Source organism: Lampetra fluviatilis, chromosome 14, assembly GCF_964198595.1.
Source record: "Lampetra fluviatilis chromosome 14, kcLamFluv1.1, whole genome shotgun sequence".
Classification (NCBI taxonomy): domain Eukaryota; kingdom Metazoa; phylum Chordata; class Hyperoartia; order Petromyzontiformes; family Petromyzontidae; genus Lampetra; species Lampetra fluviatilis.
In genome coordinates this window covers 4,422,202-4,442,847 of record NC_136288.1, presented here as the reverse complement: position 1 = coordinate 4,442,847, position 20,646 = coordinate 4,422,202, and the positions used below count along the sequence as shown (strand labels likewise).

The 20,646-nt window shown below is 43.9% G+C and overlaps 1 long non-coding RNA gene across 1 annotated transcript; it reads right to left on the bottom strand.

The window, feature by feature from the left end:
* Positions 1-1,778: 1,778 nt before the first annotated feature.
* Positions 1,779-5,586, bottom strand: LOC144935734 (uncharacterized). Its single transcript, XR_013637335.1, has 3 exons — positions 5,520-5,586; positions 4,992-5,115; positions 1,779-2,866 (listed from the first exon to the last, which is right to left on the bottom strand). It is a non-coding gene; the product is annotated as an uncharacterized LOC144935734 (long non-coding RNA).
* Positions 5,587-20,646: the final 15,060 nt, after the last annotated feature.

The following is a 20,646-nucleotide window of genomic DNA, read 5'->3' as shown; positions in this document are numbered from 1 at the left end:
TTGATCAACTGTACAGGAGTCACGAAATTCTGCACTATTTGCATAGAGAGAGGCCAGGTCCCTGTCATGAGTCACAGAACTCCAAATCGAAAGGTTGTGAGCACAAATACTGGTCGGAGATCAACTCAGTCCATCGTCGCTCTGGAATTGATAAAAAAAAACGAGCACCAATGTATGGGACGTCCACAGTTGTTTTGTTATGGGTGGACTAACCCCCGTCATAAAAATGTGGAATTTCTGACAATGGCTCAGAGCTGCTAGCAGTCGTGAGCACCACCAATGGCTTATATGTAATCATAGACCCTATTGACTTTTTGTAGCACAAATTAAAAAATATTATTAATATATATTTCTTCACGAGTAGCCACGTCGATTAAAAATAAGCAAAACTGCAGTTTGTTATCTTACTTTCATACTGAATATTTTATGAGGCTGTTTTTGAGATTTTTTTATTTATTTGTAATTATCAATAAAAAAAAATGTAACAGAAATACTGCTGTGGTCAGCTGTAACCATGCCAGTGGCTCACCCGCATATCGTGAATGCAGAGACGTAACACCATTAAGGTTTGGTCGATGATGTATTGGCTCTTACGATGACGAATAACCCGCCGGGTAGCAGACCGGTTCGCGAGCTCACAAACTGCGCTGGCTTGCACTCGGCCCATTAATGATTCGACTTCGTGCAGTTGCGTGGTAGTCTTCGCGAGATATTAGCAGCTATAAGCAAAGGCCGTCCGCCGTCGAAAGCGTGTTCATGACACTATGACGTCATTCACGAGGAAACGTCACCGAGTGCCGGTACAATATCCACAAATTCGAAATTTTGAATATCAACACAATTATCCCGCAGGCCTTTATTGCTAGAGAGAGTCAATCTCAATAACTTAACCGGGTTAAGTTATAGAACGCCAGGTTGAATGTAAATATTACTTGTTTGGCCAATTAAAAACATCTCCGTGCAGTAATCTTAGTTCTTTCGGTAAAGTCACGTAGGTAAAATTAATAAAAAAAACAATAAAAATCACGACGTTTCAGAGGCAACACAAGCTTCCGTCTTCAGGAAGCTTGTGTTGCCTCTGAAACGTCGTGATTTTTATTGTTTTATTTTTATTAATTTTACCTACGTGACTTTACCGAAAGAACTAAGATTATGAATCCTTGCAGTCACGAAAGCTTCAAATCTAGAATCTCCGTGCAGTGTTTGGTTGCCGTTGCCGATTCATCGTGCCGAGGGTTGCGTTTGAGGTGACCACTGGCTGGTTCACGCTGCTTTTACCTGCCAGAATAGCGCCCTCATGCCCCATTTGTCTGTAACACGTGACCCAGTGCAAAGCCTCGTGACTTCGCATTCCGTCTTCTGCACGCCTGTCATGGTTTAGCAGAGGGACATTGCATTCTTAACGGTTCAAGAGGACTCTCATAAGGCAGAAACGTATGAGTATTTTAGCTCTGTGTATGCAGGAATTAAGCAGAGACTGAAACAACTGCTTTTAGTTTACTCAGGCCATGTGTTTTCACTTTGGTGTCCACAATTCCATCCAATGTCCTTATTCAGCCATGTGAGTGTTGCATTACGATGTCTCGTACAAGTTCAATGGCATTAAATGCCCTTTATTTAATCAGGTGAGAGTTAATCATTTCTTGTTCACAAAATCACAGAGACAGCCAGAAAAAAACCGGAAATAAAACTCTACATACAACTAAAAACTGCACACCCAATCTTAAACAAACACAGCAACCACAATGCTTTGTGTGTGCATATATGTTCTTGCACACACACACAGTGCTTGATTTACATGTTAGACAATGTGTTTTTTATTCAATGTATATTTCAGAAAAGATGGAGTAATTTGTTTTCCAGCTGTTTCGTCAAGATGTGAATTTGAGTCCCCTCTGCTACATTGAGGAAGCCCAATAAAGTGCCAATGCAATATGTGGATGTTTATTGTCTAAATGCAGAATTATTGCTGTGGCTATCATATCATTTACATTTGATTTATATTGAAGGCTGCATGCAACCTGAATTGCTTAAGCCTTGTGGATAATTTTCATTTTCTAACATTTTACAGAACATAGTTAACATGTCTAATCATTCCATTTCTAAGGAATATGATTTGCATTGCTGGCATAAAAAAAAGGTAAGTGTCTAAGCTGCATGGAATTTTGGCAAAAAAACAACCCACACTGCCTTGCAAGCCTCTACACAGTGCATCGACATGCACAGAAGCCTCGCTGGTAATTAATGTTGCAGTAATAGGCAACGTGTTTTCTTTATGGATCTATGATAGTTCAACTATGGTCACCCTATGGGGAGACAAGTCAATGTGGAATTTCCACACCAGTGACTTAAGTATCCTAACAGAGATGAGCCCTGCCCAATGCTAATTTGAGCGGGGGGGGTAGGGTGGGGATACAAAAATAGAAATTGCATTAATTAAATCAGGGCTTAATTTCACCCGGAGCCGTTTGGGGCTGAGCTACAGAAAATATGAACCTGCCACCTCCCCCCCACCTCCCCCCCCCCGACCCTCCCCGGAACAGGATCCGGGGAGGGTGTAGGGGGAAGGGGTTTGGGGTTGATTGTACAATTGTTACAGCGGCGACAACAGCGTCGCTGTCGTCGCAGTCAAGTAGTCATTGACACAAGGGTCGATCTCCAGGAGGAGAGGCGGTACCGTGCGAGCGAGCGAGCGAGTGGGCGAGCGGGCAAGCCATCACTCTTCGCTCGTGAGCTGCAGCGCTCGCATGCGCTTGAGGCTGTAGGAGCTGAGCGCCAGGCCCAGGAGGCTGAGAAGCAAGGCGGCGCGGTTGGTGCGGGTTTCAGCGTGCCCGCACGCCAGCTCCTGTGCCGACTGGGTCTGCAGCTGAACAGGGCACACGCGGCCGCACACAAAGGCAACGTTCCCCTATCGCCTCCACTAGAGGAAGCTCTGGAGAGCCCCTCTACATGGGATTTTGGCCTACTCTTTCACGCAATTTTTTTCAGTAGTGAAGACCTTAAATCAAATGAAACATTAAGTAAATAAAATGCACATTGATCTGTATAAATATTTTAAAAATCAATTAATTTGCAGTTATTTTTTATTTTATGGTATGCTCATAAAAGCACTTACATTAATATTGACCAAACAATTAGTCAAATTGCCCATTCATAAAACTACCAAGGAGGGAAATATTATTTAGGGTTAATGAGATGCAATATAGTTCCATCCATAAGGAGCATTGGGGTCGAAAGAACAATTTCTATATTTGCCATTTATTCTTGGACCATAACTTCTGAACTTTGAGGCAAATATTAAGTTACAAAGGTTTAATTGTTAGAGTTCTTACAAACCAGAAACACCTCACAAAAGACAAATGTTCATCATTTAGTAAATGTGGCCAGCGTCAGGCATGCCCCCCCAACCTTTAACTCCCCATTGATGACACTGTATTTACGAATATGCTGCACCTGCTAATCATATACGGCTGAGTTGACTTGAGAGGCCTTGGACATGAACCAATCACGCATTGCCAACGGTGTCAGGCACGTTCGGGAATTGAATGCAAGTTGAATCCAAGTTTTCTAGTGCAGTGCACTAACCATTAAAACACTCCTCCCCACAATACACATACAAAGACGAAAAGCCCCAATTACAGCTTTAACAGACTATTGAAACAAGCGCAGTTAGCGAGCACCTATGAAGGTTGACACTGCACGAGAGAGGGTTGATGGCCATCACTACGCCCGGTCATCTTTGTTTCCCCAGTGGCGATGTTTACACACCAAGTACTTATTTAATGCTGAGTCGACCTAGGGGAGGCCCAGGACCAATTTAGATAATCATAACTGGTGTTGGCCGTGAGCAGGAATCCAATTCTGGTCGCCGGGTTCATAGTGCAGTGCGCTAACCACCAGAGGTGTGGACTCGAGTCATGTGACTTGGACTCGAGTCAGACTCGAGTCATGAATTTGATGACTTGCGACTCGACTTGGACTTGCATAACAATGACTTTGTCCCACCTATGAGATGTGGACTCGAGTCATGTGACTTGGACTCGAGTCAGACTCGAGTCATGAATTTGATGACTTGCGACTCGACTTGGACTTGCATAACAATGACTTTGTCCCACCTCTGCTAACCACTACACTACCGCTTCCTATACACATACAGACACACGCAGCTACATACGCACACATGCGTACAAAAAGCTACAGTTTTTAGCATGGATACACTATGTCCAAGTACTGTGTCATATTGAAAACAACTACCCGTCAATGGCGATGTGGCAAACGAGAGGGATTTTACATTAACATTCATTATTTAGGAATACTACCAGAGAGTAATGGTTAGCACACTGGACTTGCAATGGTGGTGTAAAGTGTGGGTTTTTTCAATCGTCTGACCAGCGTGGAAGAGTAAACCAAAATACACTTTAGATGTAGAGATGTCTCTAGTGGAGACCCTTCAGCTAGGAGTGGCGTGAGCAAGTGATTTCTGAGCTTCACCTTTTCCTTCGTAGTTATTTAAGTTCGAGGTTGCCTGCCCATTGGCATGTTAGGTTTGAGCAGATTAATAACCATTTCAACTTGGAACGGGAACAGTATGAGTATTCGCTCACTCTCGAAGAGAGAACGACTCACATGCGCAAGGAACCACAGACCAGCAGGAAGGCAGCCACACGGTGAGCAGGCTCCAACAATTGCCCAAGCTTTGCGGTACTCTCGATATCAAGGTGTTATCAGCCAATACACGTGTCTCTACATGTGGGAGGAAACCAGAGCACCCGGAGAAATTCACGCGTGCGAGGGGGATTCACTGTATCCCATGCCAGGTGGAGGTCCACATTTTTTGCTGTTACTCCCTTCTCCGACGAGCTAGGAACTGGCACCTCGCCGCCCACTGGGAATGGAGTTTCTCAACTTTTGTGCGATCCACTAACCCCCACCTCCACCGTGCTCTATTACAGGCCAGCTAAATTGTCGATGTATACAAATGTCGTGGTTACCTGCAGCAGGCGAAAGTAGCCGGGGGTCAAACGGCTGAACCGCTTCACCATCGCAGGCGCAGGTGAGGCAGCAGGGCTTGGATCAGAGCGTGCCCCTCACCCTCCGCGTCTCTCGTCTTCTGGTCTAAATGAACGTTGGGAGATCTCTCTACATATACGCAATGTGGCTGATCGTCATGCCGCTTCGAATGGCAGCAATTATCTCCGTAAGACAGTTATGATAAAGCATGCCGTATTTCTTTGTATGTATGTGACACATTATCGCTTTATTATGCAACACCGTACGGTGTAATACTTGTAATCGTAGAATAACAATGACACAAAAGTGTGATGCAATGTCCAACCAATTGAATCTAGTATTTATATACAGCACTGTTATAGCATACTGATGTTATAGAGTAAAAACCTCAATACTGTGAAAGGTAACAACAACACAGTCCATGATGACAATGCCATCAATGAACTTTACACGACATGCCAGGCACCGTTGAAGACGACGAACGTTCGCACCCTGCTCCCTACACTCACCTCCAAGCGAGCCCACGGGTTGTTATTGCTTCTGGGCTGCCACCCTACCCCCCTAGCTATGACGGTGATCCGTGTTACCCCCTTTGCCCCCCACCCCCCTGCTCTCTCTCTCTCTGAGCCACGGATGGGGGGACACTCGGCACGCCGGTGTCTATTTAAGAGGCAGGGGACATGGGGACGAGGTGTCCCTCCCCTGCCCTCCCACCACGCTGCCCAAACCAGTACGAACCAAGTCTCCCCGGTATCCCTTTGAGCACTGGCAACTCCCTACAACGCCAGCCTTGTGCGTGCGTGTTTTTAGCACACTGTTGCATAAAGCCACGTGGGGTGGATGGGAGCAGTGGGGTGGGGGGGAGGCAATTTTAGAAATGTGTGTGTGTGATTTTGATTGGTGTATTCACAATCTTTTAGCACAACACTGAACAAAAGGCGCATGGGGAGAACGTTGATAGATGTGTGGTGTGGATTTGTAGTGGGGAGCACGGGGTGGCGTGGCATCTGTCAGTCATCTCGGTCAGTCAACCTACAACACCTGGGACTCTCCCCCGTGACCTGCCAGCAGCGAGCCTGTGACACGTGATGTGGCCTCAAGGTGCACATAGCCTGGCACAAGTGCCGTGGTGGTGACATCACCAACCACTCAATAGTGGTTGTTGTTGTAGATTTGTGTATTCACAAGCTTTAAGGCATGGTGTAGCAAAGCTTAGAAATGTGTGTGTGTACGTTACGTTGATGATGTAGTGTCGTGCTTAGTGCGCTGCACTAAGAACCCAAAGACCCGAGTTCGATTCCAGCTCACTCCCAACACCAGTGACGATTATCTGAACCGGTCCTGGACTTCCCCTAGGTCACCACGAGAGAGACAAAGGCAGCCAGGCGTGGTCCTGGCCACCCACACCCTCATTGTGTTGTGGCACACTTCAGAGGTGCTTGCTAACTTTACCAAAAAGTCCGTTAAGGCTATAGGGGTGGGGATCTTTTCCTTTGTTGATCTGTATATTCACAAGCTTATTGTGCATGTGCCTACGTCTATTTCATGTTAGTTGTGCATAGGCATTCTGAAAGTGGCTCTCATTCCTGGTTCCGATTCGGCGGCGATGCACTCATGCCACATTCCCATGGCCAAAGTACAAATATTCACGTGAGAGAGCCCCTGTTGTGATCTTAGGGAAGCACCACCGAGTTGTGCAGACCCACCAGGTCGTGCCCAGTTGGATGATGATGATGGCCATCATGGTAAACATTATTTATAGTGATGATTGGAATTATTACATTGACCTTGGTTGGGATTTGAACTCAAGATCTCACAATTGAAAGCCTTATCCTTATGGATATAATATTGGTCGCAAAAGCCTACGTGTTAAATTGAAAGGCCTTTTGCTCATTCACCAAATCTCTATATACACACACACATACAGCACGTGTATAGTACCTTACATAGTATTTTTAGTGTCTCAGTAAAACTTTGAATTATGTATGTAATAAAATGCACACATTAAAAATACCGATTTAAAAGTTATGCAAAAAATTGTCATATAGCAGTGTGTGGGAAAGTGCGCCCCCTACTGTGCAGAGATTAAAAGGCCAATTGAAGTGTTTATGGAGAGGAACCTGAAAAAATATATTCCGTAGTTGTTCTCTGAGAGACTGAGAGCGACTCTGTAAGATTGTCTAATGGATTATTCGTCTTCTGACATGATGCCGATCGCAAAAATGTAATAAACGGGGGGGGAAGGAAAAAGATTTAACAAATAAGAAAATATATGTACAACTCTATGGATGCTATGCCATGCCAATGTTTTGCAATTAATAAGAGCCAAGCATAGGTATTTCAATTTCAATACGCACAACATGTTTCTGTTTTATTATTGCGCAAGTTGTTTGTAATATATTCTGCAATATAGTAAAAGTATTCACGTTAAGCCTCTGCCTTTGCCCTGCGTCCAATCTGATAAATATACAAAGTATGTTGCGCACATGTTTATGCATTCATATCAATGAATTCCTGCATGCCCATACATGTGTGTCTGTGTGCGTGGTTGACTTAGCCTTAATAAGTACCTATTGTATTGTGGCAGCATCAGCATTGCGTAGACTAAGTTAAATAAGTGTAGTGTGGATCGTAATAGGTGCTCACTCACAACAGTTGACCCTGTGCTTTATGAGGCTGAACGGACAGATCGTTGTCCTTGCGTATATTTTTTACAGTTGTCTGCCTGTATCGATACACTCGTACTAACAAGAGCACTAATACAACACTCACTATCCAATTCTCTATCCGTCTCCGCGTGTCTGTCATCCTGTCAGCCTCTTCAAAACAAATGTCACAATGTGCCATCACGCACCACTGAGCTGCCACATTTCATTTACATCGAAGCAAAGCAAGTGCCGTGCCATTACGGATAGAATCGACAGAACATATTTCAAAACGCACTGCATATATACAGTGCTGTATGGAATGGATGATATTTTGATGGCTGGGGAGACCAGTGATTGTTGTCCTCATCATTAAGCCACTTTTTATGGCGTTTTTTTTTTATCCCAGCAGTAACTTTTATGGGTAATTGTCAAAACGTTATGTCTCCTCGAAAGTGAATGTTAATGACTCCCGTGACATTATTTTTCACGAGAGAAGGCCAGTGTGGTGTTCTCATAGCACAAATCTCACATTTTAACCATTACCGTACTCACAGAATGATTGACAATGAAATACCCTGACAATACTGTCCCTATTCTTGGTTCTTTCGGTAAAGTCACGTAGAAGGGAAATAAAAAAATGTTTTATATTAAATTCCCTTCTACGTGACTTTGCCGAAAAAACCAAGAATATGAATCCCTGCAGTCACGAAAGCTTTAAATCAAAATTACTATCCCTTTTAAAAATATAGCAATCCAAATTTCTTGAGATAATTTTATCAAATGACGCATCTCCTTGATAAAAAAATATGTCCATTAATTAATCGTATAGGTGCAGAAGAACTGATTGACATATCTGACAGACCGTAAATGTGACTGCTGCAGTATCATGCATAACAGAGTTGTTTGCTTTTACTATCAGTGTACTACTCTCCTCTGCAATGTGTCAGTGGCTTTTAAAAGTAGCCTCAAAGAACTGAACTGTGCAGCGTTTGTGCAAAACAGCCATCACGCAACCCACAGAGATCATCCCAGTAAAATGCAAGTCAGTCACAAGATGTGTTTAGATTTTCTAAGCAGTGTGAGTTGTAAGCATTTGCGTCGGTCTTTATTTCCCTGCCTGGCAGAGGACAGTAACATTTAGTTTTAAATAACAATGATGATCAACTTCAAGGACAGTGCATACATTATCAGAGTTATGTTCTTTGTTTGCATTATGACTGCAGGTATTGTGGTCTATGCAAACATGACTCCTTGTAAAAAAAAGTGTCAGTTTTGTTGCCAGATAGAAGGGTAAAAAAAACAATTATCATATTTTTTACTGGCAAATGAGGTTCCAATGGTGTAATAATAATGTTTAGTTTTATGTAGCATCGTCCATACAAATTTCATCTCACAATCGCTCAAGAACCACGTACAAGTTGGAAGGCAGCCAGTTGGTGAGAAGACGCCAACATATACCCAAGTTCTTCACTCCTCTATACACGAAGATGTTTTCAGGCAATAGATGTTTATACACGTGGGAAAAAAAACCGGAGCACCCGGATAGAACCCAAAGCGTGCGAGGAAAACAACTCATTCCTCTACAGTCCGGGTGTATCTGGTCATAGGTCACAGTACGTGAGATCATAATGCATTAATCACTGCGAGCTCATGCACAAGAGCTGATCGAAGCACAAGGCAAATATAGGAAAGCACATGCTGATGTCAACAAATGGAGTGTGTAGTGCGGAGCAGGAAGAGAACAGTATGTCGCGGTAAGGAGAGAGAGGGTAAATTCCCTACCGAGAACATATTTGAAATACGCAGCCCCATAGCCCGCGCGTGTCAGAGGAGGCTGTTTGCTCAACTTGCATTTGTACACAATTTTACACATTCTAGCTGAGGCCTTTAATGCGTCTTTGTAAAAACACACAAACTGAACCATTCATCTCCATAGGTCAAAGAGCAGTGTCTGGTGATTGTTGTCAAGAAAGGCCAGCTGAAGACATTAGGAAGGGCCGAATAGCATTGATTGCGTGTGTGTGTGTTCTACATCAATGTGTAGCCTCTACTTAATGCAGGGTATTGTGAAACGAATAAAGATGCTTTGCTCTCTGACTTATGCAGGGGAGCAGTAAGAACATAACGTGGTTGATTTAAAAAAATACACTCATTTAAAATGTAGTGCTGTAACCTAAACATTTATTTAAGAGTCTAAAATGGACTTACTGTTTATCAATGCCTTTCAAATCAATAAAATAATATATAAAAAAAACACATCTAGAAAACTGAAAAAGCGACTGTGATTTAAAAACAAAGTGGCTGTAGGTTAACCACCCCATCAGGGACAGGAAACAAAGCAGAGGGAAAAATCAGTGTCCTGTTACCACCAAATATACAAGTGACTGCTCAGGGAACGTGCATTTGATGTTGGGTGCTTTTCGTCTATCCGTGAATGTCAACAATTGTTCACATTTAACTCTGTGCGACCAGCTGTTATAGTTCGTAATTTTTCGTTTAACTGCTATACCTTTATCATGGAAAATATTTAGTGCAGTGCCTGAAAGAATTGTGATGATTGATTAGCTCTTAGTTCTTTTCATTAGCGGCCTGCCCTGTAGTTGTCTCCACACTGTAAACAGGTCAGAGATGTTCTCATTTGGAAACGCTCACTGGTTTGCAGAGAAACCCACAGGTTAATTAAATTAGAACGCTCATTAAGATTCCACAATCTCACCTACATCACACACACACATGCTTCCCGAGAAGGTGCCATGGGGCCCTTGGCTTTAAACGCAAGCCACCTGTTTGTGCGATAAACACTGTCCATGATAAACAAATACAAACGTGGCCCGGTTTGTTTCATATCGGCACATGACAAGGCTACGAGCCCCGTGCCAAATGAGTGTCATTCTGCTGGGAGCCATGGCCCAGTTTAAACGTTGCCCGCATTTCAGAGACGATTTGGCGACCGTGACCATCAGCCGGCCTTCCTCTGAGAGAGTTACCGCATTAACGCTGCTCTGCTGACAGTGAACTTTGAGACTCACACAGCTCTATGTAAGTGGATTATTGTTGTCACAATACCGTACAAATGCCTTAAGCCCTGGGAACATGAGGCCGTGTTTTTTTTTATCATTATTGGTATCAGTGTTGTAGAAACGTGAGTTTAACTATTGTGCAGTAAATATGGAAGAGGGTGTTAAGGTTTTCTGAGGCCTAAGCGAGATGTACAGTTGAGGAGACACGTGACAGGGGAAGGAGTTGTTGTATGTATGTTGTTGAACTTCTTTCACACCTTACGTAGCCAACCGCGCCAATCGGAGGTGGGGAAAAGGAGGAGGCACATGTGCAGAGTCAAGGACTTTGGTGAGTGAGAATCACGTCAAGTCTAGAAGGCCAACTCATATACATTGGGAGTTGAAGGGCAGCAAGGCAAGGTGCTTTGAGTCGTATTTAGAACAATGTAAATTGGTCTGGTCAACACCATATATACATGTTCCGTCACTAGCATATGATCTCATACATAGGTATGTAGATTTCCACATTTCAGTCCTGTTGTTTAGGTTATCAACAATGGCAAACCATCAAGATGGCAATCATAGGCAACGGCGGCCACACAATGTTCAACTTAACATCTTCAGAGTATCATACGTAGATAAATATAGTCACCCTTCCCCTCAATACCACTCCGTCACTCTCCTGTCCCCTCAGCCTGACATACAACACATCCACACCATCTCCTAAAACTGCATCACCATAGCCATCCACAACATAATCCATCATAACACCTCTATCCATAACCTAACCTCTCCACCTGTCAGTACTAGTCCCACCCACCCCCCCCAAAAGCCCAAAACAATACAACACACACATCGTACACCACACACACACATCCCACACCACACAGCACCACACACATCACACACCACTCCACACAACAACACAGACACACAACAACAACCGCCAATTTCCACGAAGTGGCGGTGATGTCGATCCGGCACATGTGGCAGGCTATATGCACTTTGAGGCCACGTCAAGTGTTGAAGGCTCGGTCGTAGGAGGTCATGGGACAAAACCAGGTGCCAGGAGTTGACTGACTGAGATGACTGGCAGATGCATCACCTATGCCACATTTGTTCAATTGATCCTCTCCCGTTTGGAGATGACTGCAAGTTGGAGGGTGAGTCCCATTCACCGCTGAATCTCGGAACGCACAAGTGGTTCAGCGTTAATTTTATTTAGAGAGGCACATCCGAATTTGTTTTTAAAGACATTGTACTCACCAGTGACAACTGTAGCAACACGACCACACTATGTGACAGCTGGCTCCAAACTGTGTAATACGCCTGCCCACATGGCCTTGTGGGAGCCTCGGTACCAAAAAAGTTAGAACTGTACACGTACGTCATCGGAATGGGAAAGGGTTAAAGAGTGATTTGTGATTGCTGGCTGAGGCAGATTCCATCTCCTCAGCAACCCATGACGAACGCTTATCCTTGCAGCGCCACACGGTTCTCCGAACCTCCGAGCGAAGGCTGCAGTAAGCCTCCTCATTCCCCAATGTGGGATGATGTATTGTAGACGGTGGGAGTGGGCCTGTTCGAGCACCTCTTCTATCAGCAAGAGTCTTTGGGGAGGTTTGGACTGTGTCACCAAAACAGCCATTGCAGCTGCATGAGCCACATTTCTGAACCTCAGGTATTTCCCCTCGGCATCAGGATGAGAGGGGGATGCTGCCAACCCCAAGTGCAAGCGATGATGAAGTTCTCGCTTGAAACTTTCATCAGCTAGCTGAGACCAGGCCACTGTGGTTTTAAATGGGGTCTTAGGTGGACACCCACCACCGCAGTCGAAGAATGGTAGGCGCATTTTACAAATGACAAGTTGATGGTCAGTGGGCAGATCAGCTCCGCGGTAGGTCAAGGACATGGGCCTGCATCTACTGTTCCATTACTACCATATGCTGTACTGTCTCCAACTGCATGGGGAGATGTTCTAGCTGTCCAGATTATCACCCTATCTGCTTTGAAATTGAGTATGTATCTCCTGCAATCGTGATTTTATATGGATACTCAGACAATGTAGACGGTGGGAGTGCCCAATAAGTATGAAAAGATTTACTCGGCAAAAACATCCCCAGCAGGATCCACTTGAAAAGAGAATCTCCTAAGTAGATCAATAATAAACAAGGAAGACCAATTACGCAAATGCATGGCTTCTGTGATGCTTTCAAAATGTGTTTGTCCTCAGAAGTACATCCAGCACAGTGTTGTATTAGCAAAATCACATGATGTATCACATTATTGACAAGTTGTAGGCAACTCTCTAATACTTTTGCCTGGTTTCCTCTAGGATTAGTCTGTAAAAGCAACACAACCAAATACTAACGTTTTAACTACATTGGATTATCTCTTTACGACAGTTATCATGGCACCATTTTACAGACGAACAGAGAGACAGACGGACAGACAGACGAACAAAGATAACGCATTGCCGCTTTGAACCTTAGTTGTAAAGCATTAAAATAGAAGTCTAACCTGTTGACGCTGGTAAAATCAGTGGCATCAATGCAACCTTACACTATTTGTGTAAAATAGTCAAATAATTTGAGGTAGCAGCATAGTTTGTTTTCTTGTTGATATTAATGCATGGGCACCGCGAACTCTTGTTACACATGAGTTGCTTTGAGCGGCAGATGACTTTAATAACTATAGAAAAAAACTGTACCTCGTGTCGAATGGTCTGGGACGGCACTATGGATTACATCTTATTTTTGTTGACTGTGGCAGTCACAAAATAGTTTTAAGTGTTGCCGTAGCTTTATAATAAATGTTTATTGTGTTACGTCTTGGCCAGCCAATCGAAGATAATGTTGTAGCTAGGAAGATGAGAGCACACACATGTCGCCCTCGTCATGATTGTCACGATGCACTGATTCATTGATTAATATTAAGTGGCGAGGTCCAAGAGCCACGCATGGAATGATCCTTTAAAATAATAAATCTTTTTACAATAGACGTACATTACGTAATATGTTAATGCGATTCCTGCATTTACGTAAAGCACTGTATACCTACATTTATATATCTATATTATACATATGTAAAACAAATATTTAAAAAAAATAGTGACACTGAATGGCCACAATTCATAGAATTGCTTGTGGGAATTAATTGTTACACCGTTAGTCTGGATAGTTGTGATTTTACGATAAAAATGCCTGTGTGTACTTGGGTTCACGACTGATTTGGCCACGATGATAAACGTCTCTCGTAGCTGCCCTCAACCTCATGCACGGGGCAAAGCGCACGTTGTTGCTTATCACACAGACCGATACATCCTGCTCACAAGACAAAATATTTCAAATGTAAAAAGAGAATAAGACAGGTTTACGCTCGCTTATCTGGCTGGCGTTATGTAACGCATTGTTCTTAGTGTGGGTCCTTTCTGACGACTGACCTTAAGTCCGGTCAATGTGGCTTGTTGCACGTGAGGCACATACCCACCCACAGACACGGACACGGAATGTTCCACTGCTCACTGGGGGCACCTCTGATGTGCTTGACTATGAACGTGATGAGCGGACAATAAACAAATTTTTTTATTTTACCAGGTAAGGCCCACTGAGCTATACAGCTCTATTTTCAGAAGCAACCTGTCCACAAATGATAGCTCAATGAAGTGGCCTATCACCTGGAAATATATAGCAGAAGCCAAATATTCTAAACGCATGTTTCTAAATATACGGGCGTCAGGGTTGGGATGAAACCCATGACAATGAGTGCATTGCAAATATTTCTTGAGGTTGTGATTTACCGAGATGTGCCTCAAGACAGAGCACGCATTGAGGCCGAAAGTGAACATTTGCTTCATAATAAAACCTCTGTAATAGTTGCAAGTCTCAACAAAGATCAAAGACTACACTTTGGCAAAAATAAAGAACTTTGCTGTATTTGTAATTCAGTGCAATATACATAACCAGTTGATAGGCCACGAAGGTTAATTTATTCTTATCGCTGTGTATTTTACTTTGTGAATCGATGGTAACACTTTGTAGAAGCTGACTAAGCTCACCTCTTGCAAAAAGAAGACTTTTGAAACGAATAACATAGGACGATGATTGTTTTTTTATTATTATTATCTTAATGGCATTTACTATCAATTGGCCTTTGACACCGACGCACAATTGCCTACTCTTGCGATTGAAGCCCATCGACTCAAGAGTGAGTGCACGCCTGGCATTAATGCAACGGGAGTGCATCGGCTGCCACAGTAGAAGCGCATGTATGGATCTGCCACCAGTAAAATTGGCACAGTACCGCAACCCTGGCTCGGGCCTTCCGAAGCTGCCTGATACCAGCCCCCTCAGGGCATCAGTACGTCCCAAGCCAGACAGAGGCGTGTCAGTCTGGTTTAATCTTACCGAGCCAGCCAGGCGAACCAGCCAGCAAACCTGTCTGCTGCCATTAGTTCACCTGATCTGACTGGCAGTAATCTGCGGAAGTTAATGAACGCATCGGGGTTTCCATGCACGTGAATACATTTCCCGTTGATGTCTTGGCAAGTAATAGGCAGCCAACCAGCGTAGCAGTCGGCACGCTTGGTTACCGAGTGTGATTTTTCACACAGCAGTGATGGTTTGAGTGGATCCGTTCGCCTGGTGATTTGAGGATTTGGCAGTGTGTCTCCTGCCCAATAAATATGGCTTCAGATGTGGTCAACCATCGCGTGTCATTGTTATAAGCCAAATTCACGACTTGAAATACGTAGTGAAATTCTGTACCAGAAAGTAAAAAATGTGAATAATAATTAACTTCATAATTTACTGCCCCCTATCAATCCACTGCAGAATAAAGGCTTCCCCAAAACCGTGTCAATCATGACGGTTGTTTGCCTCCTCTTTTCAGTGCCTGTTGGTGAAGGGCAGACCCAGGTATTGGTTCATAGTGCAGTTCACTAACCAGTCTGACACCACACCAACAGTGAATTACACTCATTGGTTTATTCGGTAAAGTCACGTATGTAGAAATAAAATAAATGTTAAATAAATTAAATTAAAATAAATCACGACGTTTTGAACGCAACACAAGCACTCGTCATCAGGTGGAAATGGGGTAAAGCACATAGCGAGGGAACACACAGGGGGACAACACGTACATAGCACATAGAGAACGGCAAACTGCAGTATAATTTCTGCAGTCACGAAAGCTTCAATTCTAGATTGGTGAATTAAACCTGTTGATGTGTAACTGTGGTATCCAGGATCACATTCAAAGGAAGATTAAATAGCGAGTGTTCTTATTTAGGCAGTGTGTCCCGACTATTCAACATGAGTTTGAAGCTTCGTTACGGAAAAAACACACTTAAATTACTTTAGAGAATACCTTCATAGCACTATGTTGACATCACTGCATTTATATACTCATATGTATGGGTAATATCCAAAAAATATATGCCCTAAACTATATTGAACATGTTCTATGGGTAATAAAATATATATTTAAATGTCTCTACATTGTTCCAAGGGCAAAGATACAGCCTTTGCAATTTCATTCTTAAGTCATTGCTTGCAAAAGGACTTCTACTAGAGGAAGCTCTCGAGAGCCTCTCTAAAGGGTATTTGGCCTACTCTTCCATGCTAGACAGGCATCTTGAAAGAGGTGTTCTTTAGTTCCTCATATATATACTCGATCAGCCTAATGGCTTTCCAGACTTGTGTTCATCAGCAGAATGTCTCACAGGTGATCGTTTCAAATAGAGCCAAGCTGGCAAGGAAGCCCATCAAGGAAGCCGCCATTAGTTAGGGGGTCAAACTGCACAGGGAAACGTGCCCGGAAACGCGCTAAAGCTCTGCAGAGGCACATGGCAAGTATGTTAAGACTCACATACGCACGTATCCTAATATTCACACACAGCACAGTGTTACTTTTTTTTATTTACATTAATAACATGGAAATATTGCATAAGCAGCATCTAGATCTGGGCAGTGGTAAAGCGTGTTACGTTTTTATCGGTATTGGTTTCAGAATACTGACGTTTTCACGAAAGCATGTGAAGCATCCTAAAATGGATGTAAGGATGGACGGACATCCTAATTTCTGGGCATTGCAATACATAGCGTATGCACGCCTTTAAAAGTTCAAAGAACCTTTGAAAAATTATTTCGCTGGACGGTAGTGCAGTGGGATACAGCCCTACGAAATTGATTGGACAGCTGCTAGAACCAGATCGTGGACAGGCATGCTGACAGCATAGTTGTCGAGTGTGCAGGCGGTGTAACTGCACCGGGCCACACAGGCCAGGGATCGGACTACCAGGGGACGGATTACGAAGAGGGGGGAAATTGAATAGCAGAAGCCCATGTTATTCCCTGCACTCGGGCTCACGCCAAACCCACTACGCAAACTGCATACTCTCACGCCACTCAGCCACCCCATCTTTACATTGTACACTGAGCAAGCACTGAGTGTAGTCTTGTCCCATTGTGTAATAGGGATATTGATCCCTGCTCCCACCCCATTACTGACTGCTATTATTAAGCCGGTAAACACCAGTGCTTCATGCCACGGAGGAGCCCAAAATAATGTTTCCAAAAACAAAAGCCGTATAGGATCGTGAAGGTATCACTCCTAAGCTAAAGCTTAGAAATGTGGATGGTAAATGATAATTTCGGTGCTTTCCCAACCGCAGACTGCTTTAATCACTCATGTCATTAATCATTATAATCAACCCGATTTTTTGGGGGGTTCAAATTGCATTTGGGCGTCAAAGGAACACTCCAAAATGTGTTTAGAATGTTTTATATAATTTGATAGCACTCATATATCGCATAGCAATTCACCAGTGTAGGCAATGCACGAGAGTTAAAATGTAACCCAACACGTGGGGCAAGTGAATGGGGCTTACTATGATCCCTTCCAAGTTTATTCCGTATGAAATTGTATTTAACGGCTATGTCACGTAAAGACAAGAATAACATTGCAGAAGCTGACAAATGTAACGTTACGTAGCAATTTAATAACCCCTGTAATACTCTCTGGTTCTTTCGGTAAAGTCACGGAGATAGAAAAACAAATTGAAATAATTATTTTTTCTATCTACCGAAAGTCACGAAAAGCTTCAAATCAAGATTTAACCCCTGTAATCGTTTACAATTTATTATAAATATTATTCTTAACTAAAATGCATATTGTTGAAAATAATATCAGTGAGACAGTGCAGCATTCACACCGTGATATGACGAATAACACAACGTAAAAGTACAAGATAATACGTTAAAGTATTTTAAAAAAGAATTGACAGCCATTTGGCAAAGCCACTGCTTAGAGGCATATTCACGCTTTCATATACTGACTGCACCATGCTTGTCCAGGGCATATTGGTGAATGGCACTGCCCGGGTCTGGGTTAGATGTCAATACATGAACCATGGCTGGGAATCTAACCCGGCTGTCATGGCGCGGTGCGCTATCCACTAACGTCACGTGACAGCAGAAATAAAAATCATCAACAACATGAATAGCTATTTTACAATGTGAAGAACACGAATAAAACAATGATGTTGCAGTACGGTACTCAAACATAACTTTTTTTTTTCTAAAAAAAAGTAGCTAATCTTAACACAAGAGATATGGACAAAAATACATTGCAGCCAAATTTCAGTCAATGAACCCAATCAGACCACTGAACGAACTCGAGAAAACCCCACGACTTATCAGTTTTACCAATTCAAGGCACAATTAAAGGTACGGCGAGTGCAGTAGATGACAACGAGGAATTCAATTTGCTACCATTGCACGGCACATCCGTTTGGTTTGACACATTCCTTGACCACGCGAACGACAGGACGTGCACACGCAACCAACTCACCACTCGGGCAGTGAACGGGGGACAACACTGCAAACGATGGCTCTATCAACCTGCTGAATGTACTGATGTGCCTAACAACATAAGCCAGCGGCGGCGGCACCAGCAGCAGAGAGACGTTTTAAAAGTTGGCTCGGGAAACTTTGGCCACAGCCATTGCCCCAAGCTAAGCAGCTGCCTTTGACACGTGTGGTACGGCTCACTGCGAAGCTGTAGGGGTGGCTCGTCAAACGTATCACCTACGCAAGTCTCCGCAGGCACTTTACTTATCACCACTCCACTGCTAATTGGTTAGAGGTTTATACTACAACGCGGTGATTGTGTTCCGTCTCGCGAATGGTGTTTTTTTACTGCGTCCCTGTCTGCACAGCTTTTAACAACCCCCACCTAATTCCCCGTATCTCAATGGACTGCTCCAAAATTTTGTTCTTTCATAACCTTGCACTTTGGCCCAGTTCCAGAGCCCTGTCTGCCTGTTATTGATTGTTTGTGTGTGTGTAGGATTTGAACAATATCGATAATAATTCGAATGTGCGCATTCGTAGCACATCTGTTAAAACGGCCTTTTACTGATAGGAACCTCCATGTTACACCAGCCCACAGGGGATTATTGTGTCCGTCCGTCGTGCATCCAAAAATGGGAGGGGTGGGGCTGGGTGGAGAGGGGAGGGTGGGGAGGGGCTGGGTGGGGAGGGAGGGGCTGGGTGGGGAGGGTGGGGCTGGGTGGGGGGTGGGGCTGGGTGGGGAGGGGCTGGTCACCCCGTGGTGCCCTTATAAAACTCAACGTTTAACCTACTCACGCCGGCTTGTGCCCGCCCTCACAGTCGGGCATATTTGCGGAATACACCACGCCGCCGTTGACACTGGCCATTGACCGAGCCACCCAACGTTCCTACCAGCTCCCTCCGCAGGAATGTGTTTTAAGTCCGCGATTCCGTATCAAATTCACGGCGTGTGTCTCTAGACATGCACAAAAGAATTACGAAGCAGATTTAACTGCAAAGAATGACACTGTTTCGTGTAAATATTCATTTTTGAGCACATGGACGCGTAATGTAAACGCTACCCCCAACGCAAGTAACCTCTGTTCGCAAGCAAAGCAGGCTTCAGCCTGGATAGTGCTCATACCAACAATTCTGTTGCAGTACGCATATCCCGTCAACCCCTTAGGGGCCGTCCATAAATGACGTCACGCACCTAGGAGGGGGGGTCAGACATTTGTGACGATTTGTGACGAGGGGGGGGGGGGGTGAGAAATGTGACGTCACATCAAAATGCGCAACTTTAAATAAATATAGACAGCACGTTCTACTTAATTAAATAGACTTTTAATAAATATTCTTGGTTCGGTAAAGTCACGTAGAAGGGAAACTAACATAATAAAAATAGAAAACAATTAAATAATTTTTTTCTCTTCTACGTGACTTTACCTAAATAACCAATAATATGAATCTCTGCAGTCATGAAAGCTTTAAATCAAAAATTTTAATAAATGTTTCTCCTACAACATCAGAGTGCAGCGCCACGTTAAATACGCACGACAATGACAATAATTTAAAGCGATTTGAAGCATGTTTTATTTGGGGGAGGGGGGGGCAGAGCTTTGTGACGTCATATTTGAGGGGGGGTCTGACTTTTTGTGACGTCGTGTGACGAAGTGGGGGGGGGGGGGTTAAAAATCGCATGACGTCATTTATGGACGGCCCCTAAGTAATGCAGCGAGATGAATTGCGGTGCTGTATATCTCTGATCCCACGGTCCTGCTTTGGCCAACACATACGAACCCATCAAATACAAGCACGCACAAAGACAAAGATCCCCCGCGTAGCCTTAACAGACTATTTAATTCTAGATTTGAAGCTTGTCGGGGCAAGTGCTGTTAAGCAAGCACCTATTGAAGGCCGGCACGGCACACGCGGGGGTGGGTTGGCCAGGACCACGCGCGGCCGCCTTTGTCTCCCCAGTGGCGATGTTTTTTGTTTTGAGGCTGAGTCAACTTAGAGGGAGGACCCAGGACCGGTTCAGATAATCGTCACTGGTGTTGGCCGTGAGCTACACTACCGCTCCCCATCATACATAGCACGCACACACACGCCACGGAAAGCCCTTTAGCTAGTACGAAACTTGTATACGCGTATCTT